At 36.8% G+C, this 10,004-nt stretch overlaps 1 protein-coding gene across 9 annotated transcripts in view; it reads left to right on the top strand.

Annotated features, from left to right (window-relative positions):
* The first annotated feature begins 1,671 nt into the window (after positions 1-1,671).
* The window catches only part of LOC110834927 (dystrophin, isoforms A/C/F/G/H-like), a 330,291-nt gene continuing 321,958 nt past the window's right edge, over positions 1,672-10,004 (top strand). For 3 of the 9 annotated variants that reach the window (XM_087360230.1, XM_087360229.1, XM_087360228.1), the window contains exon 1: positions 1,672-1,991. The gene's annotated coding sequence lies outside the window, so the exon portion shown is untranslated. The remainder of the gene's footprint in view (positions 1,992-10,004) is intronic. The other 6 variants (XM_087360243.1, XM_087360241.1, XR_015538352.1 and 3 more) reach the window with 4 other exon arrangements.

Here is a 10,004-nt window from a genome sequence, read left to right as displayed (position 1 = left end):
ATTTGGCTTTTAAAAATATTATCTTTATGGGAGGAAAGTATTAAATCTGGACTGGAATACAATAGGATGTTGTCAAATGACAGATTCCAAGGTGTGGAGGCAAATTATAATTTGTTATGGGAGTCTTTGTGAAAGACTAAAGGAGGAAGTATGGCTCCAGGGTGCCTTCCGCAATCTTTGAAAGGCTCCCTGCAAACTGTAAAGTAATTTAAAACAAGTTCCGTGTCGTTCTGTACAATTATTGTCATAATAGCGGCGAGAGCTAATTGTTTTGAAGCAAATGTTCTGAAAGGTCCGATGTGCATATGGAGTAGGACTGATATGACCAATCACAAAATTTGTTCGTTTTTTTTTTTAGAAAGAAACAACCTTCAAAATTAAGGAAAGGGAAGTCCGGCAACGCTGGATTCCGGCAAGGAAACACAAAAAATTTAGTATTTGATGAAGGTTACAAATTATGATTCTCCTCGATATGCAACCTTCTCCAGCCTCCTGTCACGTCAATAATTTAGTATCTTATGCTCTCCTGAGCACCTTGTCTGTGTTATTATTTCGTTACTGTGAGAGACCAAATTTCAATTATTGCCCAGTGTGTTTTAGTCATTATATTTGTGGACTGCAAACGGGGAGACAAAAGATTACAAATCCCCCGAATTTAATCTGTTTCTGCTTTTTCAAAAACGCAGTTTTGATTTATATCAGCGTTTCTAATTAAATGTGTTTTAACTGTATAACATTTTCCAAGGATATGTTAACTGCCTTTATGTTATGATTTTATTTTGCAGTGTAGTAACGATATATCAACGCATAGGCTGCATCGTTCTCTGTGTGTGGGCGTCTAGAGTAACTTTCATATTGCATTTAATAGATCTTCTATGTTTCTCTTTGTAATGGTTGTGTATTTCCTCACTATAGTAATTTAATCAGCATAGACAACGTGTCCCATTTAGTTCCAATTTATCTTTGTTCTATTTATGTTGAACAAATTAAAAGACGTATATTATATTATGGTTATAATTCAGAAGCAGTTCACATATCACATGATATTCAACGTCGTTTTTATTATTCCTTACCAGTTCTGTCTTTGTCTTTAAATGACCGTCTTAAGGATTTTTCCCTTTGAAATAATTAGGAATGTAAGAATTTTACTATCTTAGAATTTAGTTAGAGTTAGTTAACCAATCAACCAGTTCTAAGGGAGACCCGTACGTAATGAAGTGCCCTGCTATGTAATTTACTCCATTTATTTTTTAAGTCAGCTACATTACAGCAGAATATATTTCTTTGTCATTTGTCTTAAATATTTAAAAATAGTGTCGGTTTGAAAGTAGTTAGACTTTCAATTCCTGTACGAAATAATATCCCAGGGTATACTAGTAATGATTGAAATACATGAATTTGCTAGAAATCTTGTCGTACACACGTGGATGGACGAGAAAACGTACGCATAATTATTCAATAGAAATGGATAATGCTAAGAATCAGGGACTTGATTTAGAATTATGTACGTGCGCCAGCTACTTCAGACTGCTAATTTACTGGCCGAGGCGCCAAAGCCGATCACTTCGCTCGGTTGTTTGTCTTTTTTTTTTTACTGGAACGTGCGACGCCGCATATTCTCGCATGGCGCGCTGGCATCGCGTCGGAAACAGTCGCGAGTCGGCTCCCGTGCTGGTTCTGAGTAGACTGGCCGACTATTTTGTGACTGTGCAGTGTGAATCACGTCTTATTGTGTGCGTCTAGCCCTTGTTTTGTTATATTTTGTTGTTATTTCTCTCCGTGTCCGCGTCCTATATATTTAAATATTTATTAAGACTGGTGTTATTGATGTTGCTGTTTTTTGTTAAGTATATAATTAAGATATAGTGAAAATCAAAAGAAATCATCCTATTTTTACTATTGTATGTGTTGTGTGAGTATTGTGACACGAAATATTATTTGTGTTGTGAACGAAGAGAGAATAAGAAAGAAGAAAGCTAGTTGTCAGTAAGGTAAGTCGAAAGGTGTGTGGTTGTATCGATGTTTATGTGACACGTGGCCGACCCATTGGGGCGACATGCTTTATTTAGACGCTAGGTTCGTAGTCAAACCCCCTCTCCGAGTTACATAACCTTCGCCAACGGCCACTGTTAGAGATGAAAAATTGAAGGCGAGTGTGGTTTTCGGTTGAAACTGAAGCTTCAGTTTTTCATTCCCTTTCGCCCCTTGTAACCTAATAACATGAATCGGTAGTCTACAGTGCCTGGGAGGGGACATTACAGCGGGAAAAAAATCCTCTCTCGTCTCTTATTTTGGTTGATTGGAAGCGCAGTTAATTACTATTGCTGCAGGTACTTGGGTCTTAATCCTTGTTGTTCAATACTTTGCTAAGCGTATCCATAAATTGTGCCAACAACATACGATTACTATCTACATTTCTGCCTTTGTTCAGCATTTCCATTACCTCGTCTCCGTTCCTTCACCCTGCATCTTGATATTTATCAGCCATTTTTTCATACCGACGTTATGCAAAGATCAGGGACTTTATCATAAAACTTTATAAGTAAATACAGAATTAAATGCTGTAAGTAAGACTATTTAGTGCTGATGTGTTAAATAGGCTGTATGGTGACATGACATGGCATTCAGATATTGTCATGAATGCTGAATTATGAAATGGCATTGGTTTATTAAATCTTTTAACAATAATATTAGCTAATAGAAATCATTTATTTTTAATTTAATTTTTATTTGATTACCCACCCATCAAAAATTTCTTTATATGATTTACATACAGCACATTCGTTATACCCAATAGTTATTTCTTCCGACATTTATTAACGTTTTATAAAGGGGTTGGGTAAACTGCACGTAGTTTTGAACTATTTTTATTTTCTTTACATAATAGTCATTTCATCAACATGTTTTCCATCAGATGAGTTAAGGTTAGTCGAGACACATGCAATGAATCACATGTAATTTGAAGTTTGTACTGAATTACAGTAAAAATAAAATTAGTTCATACATAAATATAATCACAAATCAAAGCTCAGAGTTAAATTTAACCATATTTAAGATAATAATTTCAGAAAAAGAGAAGTAATGTGAATTTTATATGTAGAATAAGTAAGATATTTGAGTTCACAACATTAGCTTAAGCTAATGTGCATTTACAACATTGTTCAATAGTAGGAAATATAGAAGTAACCCCAAAAATGATATTGTTCAAGGAAGATGAAATCGCTGATGAAGGGAATACAAAATAAATTACAACTATAGATGAATTCTTTAATCTGGTGGCTAGAATTTCTGGGTTTCTGCCAATTTATAGCCATTAGACTGAAACATATTCTAATCCAACCTTCTAACCTGTCACTGAATTTGGGTTTAATTTTCAGTTAGTATATGTGATACCAACTCCATCTGTCTCCAGTACTGTACCGATTTATCAGAATGCTTATTCAGTCGACTTCTGTTTGTTCTTTTCTATATGTGGGGTGCCTAAACCAAAATCCATGCATTAGTACATTATAAAACCGTTTAAAAATGTGGTAAAACTACAGCATTTGGTAACGAAAAGTTATGTCATAGATTAAGTTTAGTAGATATTAGGATTCATATTCATATTTTAAAGCTGTGTAAAATATTTGAAGCCATCTTTTTTTACTATAAATATGCATTAAATATATTACAAAGTTATAATTTTACGTATTTGTTTTGTATGAGTGTTAAACATGAACTCTCTTTCTTGCTGGGAATATTTCAGTCTAAGAACATTAATGTAACAGAAGGTTATGAATTAGATGAGACTTCAAATTTTGATTGTTTCTGTCGTCTTTTCTTAGTCTGCTAAATTAAATGCCGGGATAATGTCTTGAAATAGGCCACTGCTTTCAAATATTAACTTTCTCATGGTCAACTTCCCCTTTCGTCTGAGTAAATATAACCTTTGAAATTCAAGCAGAGTTTTTAAATAACGCGAGAATCACTCTAACTTTGAATGTCGTAACATGTACAGTTAAGAAGATTTAAACTAACTCAGTCGACCATAGGAAGTTGGGGACCCCATTAGATTAAGCCCGACGCCCAATTGGATTTCTACAGCGCGTCATGTAACCAGCACAGCAATCAAGCTTGCTTCCTAAACCACGTGATCGCTGCACGCCATGTTGTAAGACCGCCTACCACTTTCTGCGTAAACACGTGCATGGAAGTCAATGCAGAGTGCTGGGAGGGCCTGGGAATTCTGAAAGTACTGAGGAAACGAGAAAGATGAGACAATTACACAATGTTTTAGTAAGAAAACCGCAATGGAAATTGCCGCTTGGGAGACCTAGGTGCAGGTGGAACGTTAACATAAAAAAGATTCTCAGTGGTTCGACTCGTACTCAGTTTTCTTTATTCGGTTTTAACTCTTTAGATCGCGACTGCGCAGTTAAGACATTGTCTACACAGGATTCACTGAAGTGGGACCAGATGTTCAGTTCGCAACTGCGGACTTTTAGTCACTGACAAAACGTCTGAAATTTATGAACTTCATTAACAGTGGCGGCTCCATGTCCAGTGACACAAAATCAAAAGTGTGGAAAGGCATACTATCTGAGGTGAGGGGGGGGGGGAAATGCTTTTTGAAATAAATCGCTTTTATTCACAAATTTATTAAACGAAAAAAAAAATACCCCAGTGAATGGTGTAATTGCCACCGTATGGATGGAAAAAAATATATCTGTAAATTCTGTCGGCTGTTCTTCCTACAATACTACATCTGTGGGAGACAATCTGAATTAGTCATACCACAGCTTTGTCGCACAATTTATAAAGCGTTGAAAGGTATTCTCTAATTTGATGATGAAGTCTGTGGCTTTTTTGACCCGACAGAAAGTTTAAGTGCTAATAATATCACAACAGACGTTCTATATAGACATTATCAAGGTCTTTGTGAGAATTAAGTTCCTAAAGGCGGCGAGTATGAAGGTGAATGTTTCTTCTGATATAATGAATTATTCTCGGGGTACCAACCGTTGAAAGGAGAAAAAACCAAATTTTCGAGAACCATTTTCTTCCTCGTCCTCAGGGTACTGAAGGTACTTCGGTGTAAAATATTAGACTGAAAACAAATTATTTCTTCCTCTAGACTCTGTTACAAACGAGCAGATTGCTTTAGATAAATAGGATGCAAGAATGTGGACTGGATTAAACTGGCTGAGGATGTGGGTAGGTTGCAGGATTTTGTGACCATGGTAATGAATCTCGCAATTTCTTGAAAGTGGGGAATTATTTGATCAGGTGAGTAACTTAATTTATGGAGACGGACCCTTATATTATGCATAATTCATAGCTTTTATTAATTTATTTGTAGATTTGTTGTTTGAAAGCTAACATTATAAACATTACATGACATAGAAATATAGAGTCATAAATATCGGATAAGTTTCAAATACAAGTTGAGTTTCTTATTGAGTGATGTGTTTTATATAATGTATTTATAATATGTAAAAGTAAAAAGTAAAGAAGGTCGCTTGGGGGGGGGGTAGAAGGTATAGCTCCTACTAATTCTTTCTTTCGACCCTAGATGGTGGTAAGTGGGGTGGAACCCATTAGATAGGAGGCCGTGTGGGCAGAGGCTAAATGAAAAATTCTCTGCCCCCGTCGGGGATCGAACCACTGTCGTCCAACCCGTAGCTAGTCACTGTACTGATATGTAGAAAACCATTTTGACAAATTTGATTAAGCTCGCTTTCACCTTCATGTAGAATGGGGATTAGGCTATATTCGGTCAGCACGCCCCAGAATTAAATTTACGTGACTGCATTTGAAGTGAACCTCCACTTTTAAATTTCGAAATATGTCGAACATTTTCGATGACGAAACATGCGAAAGGAAAGACCGGCTGTTATGGCATTCCTGTTATGCGTTAATGCTGTGCAGTTTTCAAAGAACTATTAACTTGACATAATATACGGTGGGGGCTAGAAGTAAATTCAGAAAAAACTAAGTACATGTTAGTATCTCGTCGTCAGCAGACAGGCGGGCAAAATTATCTTAGGGTGGCTAATAAGTCCTTTGAAAGGGTTACAAAGTTCAAATATCTGGGAACAACAATAAGTAAAGTAAGTAAAGTTTGTCCTACTATACGCCATGTAGGCGTTTGGGGTGAGTGGAGGTATAGCTCCTCTCTTCCTTGACCTCGGCACTAGATGGGGGTGAGTGGTCAGCATCACGCCCCGGCCGGCTTTACCCCCGGGAAAGTCCCCGGTACCCATTGTAGAGGAGGCTGGGTGGGCCCCAGAGCCGGTCTGGACGCAGAGGCCAGAGGGGAACAAAAATAACAAATCAAAATTATACTCATAAGGAAATTCCGGAAATGCTTGCTACTTCTCAGTTCAAAATATTTTGTCTTCCCAAGTGATTTCTAAGAACCTGAAAATTAAAGTGTACAAAACAATAATCTTGCCTGTTGTTTTGTATGGGTGCGAAACATGGTCTCTCACTCAGAGGGAGGAACACAGATTGCAGGTGTTTGAGAATCGGGTGTTGAGGAGGATATTTGGGCCTCAGAGAGAACACGATGGGACATGGAGAAAACTGCATAATGACGAGCTTAAAAATCTGTACTGCTCCCCCAGTATTGTGAGGGTGATTCAGTCGAGAAGAATGAGATGGGCTGGGCATGTAGAGCGCATGGATGGGACAAGAGGTGTGCACCGGGTTCTGGTTGGGAAGCCTGAGGGGGAGACCTAGACTAGATGGGAGGATAATCTCAGGCGGGATCTATGGGAGACAGGAGTTGAAGGAGACTGGATTTTGTTGGCCCAGGACAGGGTCCGGTGGAGGGCTTTGGTTAATTCGGTGATGAACCTTCGGGTTCAGTGAGCCATCTAGTTAGTTAGTTACTTAGGGCTACAGTGAACTGGAAAGGATTCGGGGAGAAGTCGAGGTTTAAAGTTCTGGTACGAGTTTTCACACAGAACGATTACACTCCTGTTTTGTATTCACAATGTTTGAAGTTCGATTCTCGTCCTGTGTGGGATTTGAGGTTTTCACGGCGGTGAGATTGAAGATGGCTGTCTTCTGGGTTGCTGCGCCGGGTAGTCTGGTAGAAGTTTGCCGACGTTTCAGAGGTCCTTGATGCCTCCGTCATCAGGGCGATGAGTGATTATCGTCCTGGTGGTTCGTCACTTTGGGATTTTCGTCGATTCAACCTCTCCGTCAAGTAAGATGATTCTGTGGCAGACTGCCCTGAAACATGCAGTGAGGTAAAGTTCAGGTACTTGGGGACTCCAGTTTCAAATCAAAATTACATTCAGGGGTAGATTAACGGTAGATTACATGTGGAACATGTTTCCTACCATTCAGTTCATTCCAGTTCCTGCCTCCTATCTTAAAATTTAAAAACGAAACCGCATACAAAGCTATGTTTTCTTCTGTTGACTTGTACGCGTGCGAAACTTGGTATCTTACCGTAATGAACTAACTAAGAAAACCCGTGAAGCAGAGTCCTTTCTTAGAAGCTAACATTATGCTCAGCTATTCAAGAAATTCACTGTATTTTGTGGAACTCCAGGGTTTATCACTGTATTTACAAGAACTTACAACAATTCCATGTTTTTAGCCACATGAAACCAATTTACATTTATAATTTATATTTTTTAAATCCGTTTTATCATTATTATGCCATCTACGAGTGGGTCGTTCGAGTGGTCCCTATCCTGCAGGATTTCAGACGGAAAATTTGTATGCATTTTTTTTAATCACCCCCCCCAATGCCTTCTACATACCCAGCCCATCTCTCTTTCTCTCTTTTTTTTTCTTTTATCATCCTAATAATATTTGGTGTAGCATAAAAATTAGGAAGCTTCTGTTTTATCACTCGCCAAAATAAAAAAAAAACAATAAAACTTTTTAATAAATGGGTACTGATTCTGTACTTAAGTGAGACATGGGAGAGTGAACGTGACAGAAGGATGGACAAAGTTACATATTGAGAGGCTTAATAAATATTACCAGGCTGAAAAAACAAGGAGGATGAGCTACACATGCACAGAAGAAAATGAAGTATCTAATAAACAATTTTGTTTAGAAACTTTGAAGAAAAGTGACCGATACAAGTTTGCAGGCTAGTATTTAAATGGATCTTAAGGAAGTAGGATTTTAGAGTGTTTTTTACATTAAACTGGTTCAGAATAGTCTTTAGTGGCGGGCTTTTGTAAACACAGTTTTCATAAGATGCGAATCATTTTTTGACTAGTTAAGCTAATTTTACCTTCTCAGTAAAGGTTACGATGCATGAAGTCAGTTAATGGACATTTACGTCCACTTCTGGTCTTATTAATCTCATCATTTGACTCTGTATATTCTATATTCATAAGCTTATTTAAATAAATCAAGAAGTATAAATGTTGTAATATTTCGGTTCTATAAAGCGTAAAACGTCAACGATAATAATGTTAATGCTTGTTATGCAGTTTGTTTAAATAGTTATATATTAAAGTGTTTGACACTCAGTAATATCCTAGTTTGACAATTATTTACATCCTTGTGTTAGTAGGAAATTGTACATTCGAGTTGCTAAGCAACTCTGTGAACGCAGGGATTAGTGTAGCGACATAATGCATTTTAAGTGATGTACAGAACGTGGTATTATATATAATCCATACTCAGCCACAAGTTATCCATACCTGTCTGAATGCATCGTAAAGTTTTATGACCTGTTATTTCATTAAAGTGTCAGTAATAAGTTGGATTATTTAAGCTTATATCATTTCAGAAGATTGAGTAGAGCTCTGTTATACTGAAACAGTATGTAAATTATTCGGAAATGTTAGCAGCTAATGAATAATAATTGCGAAATCTGTGTAATAGGACATTTTCCACGGAGACAGGGCGGACATAGCCTATAGTAAATATGGGCAACTTGCTACGTAATACTTAAACTTATTAATTAGGGAATCAAGCAAGTGATAATGATTCATTGTCTATCCTAAGAAGCGTTTAATTTCTTACGAAAATAAACTCCATTTGTTATTTCATAAAATGCACAAAATAAACGAGTAATGGATATATGGGTAATGTCTTTACCTTAATTTATCTTTTGTCATATTTAATACCTGTAACTATTCAAAATAATTTCAGTGGTATTTGATATTATAACCCACGTTTTCTATAAACAGAAGTTAAAATATAGAACTAAGTGTAAACAATAAATTGACCTCTATAATTTTACAGATCTTTATTGTGCCCCTCGGAATTATTCTGAAGCATCTTGTGTTTGTCAATGTTGTTCATCTGGATAGTAACGCCGTGTGGACTTTTAGATAGATACCAAAGCTTAAGAGGAGCATACTGTCTCCATATTGAGGGCTGAAGAACATCTACTTCTTCAAAGCAGTGAGAACCTCAAATCTTACACTTTTTATATGATATGCATTTGAAAACACAATAAATTAATCGTTCATCTGTAGTACACAGTGCAGTGCAATGCCTCTGGTCTTCAATTTACTGTATCGAGATTAGAATTTATGATTAGGTAGTGCGGGGGTTTTTGCTGCTGAATAACTTTGCGAGTAATTGGTTTGTGTGTGGGGTAGCTGAACGTCTGGAAAAATGAAAGATGCATAGTTGCAAAGTACGCATTTAGATGCTGTATATAGAATGCTACAAACTGGACATAGTGGAAGAGAATACATTTTTGAAAATATGTTTAATTTTAAATGAGGAATCACGCCTTAAGATTTTTCAGGAAAGGGGTTAGTTTACTGATAACACTTATTGTGTTGACTACCTGCATCAGGACATATGGGTTAAACAGTTGTTAGCTGCACCTCTAGTGCATTTTCAACAAATCAACAAAACACTGTGAAACATTAAGTAATGGTTAATCGTACCATAAAACAATGTAATGGCAGCTTCTCATCTTATCAAAGCTATCATCGCCCTCCTCCCTGTTTGTATAGTGTGTGCGTGTGTGTATAAAGGACATATTTTCATATTTTCGCTTTTATAATTAACGACTTTTTATTTTTATC

Source organism: Zootermopsis nevadensis, unplaced genomic scaffold (genome assembly GCF_977971745.1).
Source record: "Zootermopsis nevadensis isolate Lab colony 2312 unplaced genomic scaffold, Znev_1.0 Znev_ptg000040l, whole genome shotgun sequence".
Classification (NCBI taxonomy): Eukaryota; Metazoa; Arthropoda; class Insecta; order Blattodea; family Termopsidae; genus Zootermopsis; species Zootermopsis nevadensis.
Note: the sequence above shows the minus strand (reverse complement) of the source record. Positions and strands in the feature narration are given on the sequence as shown.